This window comes from Puma concolor, chromosome B3, assembly GCF_028749965.1.
Source record: "Puma concolor isolate L17-30 chromosome B3, mPumCon1.1.hap2, whole genome shotgun sequence".
Lineage (NCBI taxonomy): Eukaryota > Metazoa > Chordata > Mammalia > Carnivora > Felidae > Puma > Puma concolor.
The window spans coordinates 809,578-810,770 of record NC_141672.1 but is presented as its reverse complement, the minus strand read 5'-3'; the positions used below and the strand labels follow the sequence as shown (position 1 = coordinate 810,770).

At 51.2% G+C, this 1,193-nt stretch overlaps 1 pseudogene; it reads right to left on the bottom strand.

The window, feature by feature from the left end:
• On the bottom strand, positions 1 to 952 carry LOC147579597 (immunoglobulin heavy variable 3-74 pseudogene; annotated as a pseudogene).
• Between the last annotated feature and the right edge of the window lie 241 nt (positions 953 to 1,193).

The following is a 1,193-nucleotide window of genomic DNA, read 5'->3' as shown; positions in this document are numbered from 1 at the left end:
TCATTTCAAGTCCTGAATAGCAAAGTGCCATGAAGGAAGTGTCACGTTGTTTGATTGGGACAAGGGCTGGGTGAAGATAATGGGGAGCTGTGGGAGCTTGTGGTCCTGGCTGTACAGGGAGTGCATGTGGGACTCATGTAAATGTTCAGCTATTGTGCCTCAGGAAAACTGCAATTCACTCATACTGAGTGACAGAGTAAGCAATGTAAACAACTGTGTCTTTGTGCATGTTAGGGTAGTTTTCCTATGACAACACAGTTGTTAATTCAGAGAGTTAATAGATAAACTCAGAATCCTGTGACCACAGAGGCTCCCTGGAGAAACTGCTGTGTGGACAGGAAGCCCCGGACCCTGAGAGGAAACCTGCCTGTAACCTCCATCTTCACCTGCTCCTGGCAACACAAAGCAGAATTGTGCATAGTGTGCGCCCCCTGGTGGTGCTGATCCCCTCCTGCAGGGAGGTTTGCGTGTGGGCTCCCAGCGAGGTCCCCTCACCCTGTCTCTTGCACAGTAATATGTGGCCTTGTCCTCGGCCCGCAGGTTGTTCATCTGCAGATACAGCGTGTTCTTGGCGTTGTCTCTGGAGATGGGGAATCGACCCTTAATGGAGTCTGCATATCTTGTGCTACTTCCATCATCATAAATATATGCGAGCCACTGCAGCCCCTTCCCTGGAGACTGGCGAACCCAGCTCATTCCATAGCTACTGAAGGTGAATCCAGAGGCTACACAGGTGAGTCTCAGGGACCCCCCAGGCTGCACCAGGTCTCCCCCAGACTCCACCAGCTGCACGTCCCACTGGACACCTGCAGACATAAGACATCTTGGTCAGGAAACTGTCACACATCTACTGGTCTCACTCATATCCACTCACATACTCGGCGTCTCTCGTTCACCATGAATTACCTTTTGAAAGAGCAACCAGGAACCCCCAGCCCAGCACAAACTCCATGGTGAGGTGTCTGTTCTGTCCTGATCTAGAATGGGAACACCTGGGACTCCCGGGGCTGGGGCTCCTCTCCCTGCTGCAGGGTCTGGGATGGGCTGGTTGTATCACCATAGAGAGCACCCCATTTGCAGGTGCTCTGACATGTATATGAAGCTCCAGTCTTAGCTTTGATTCCTTAAAAGTGAACAACAGGGTTAGGGACGCACTTGTAGTTTAGTTTGTGTAGATGGTGCTGTGACAATTT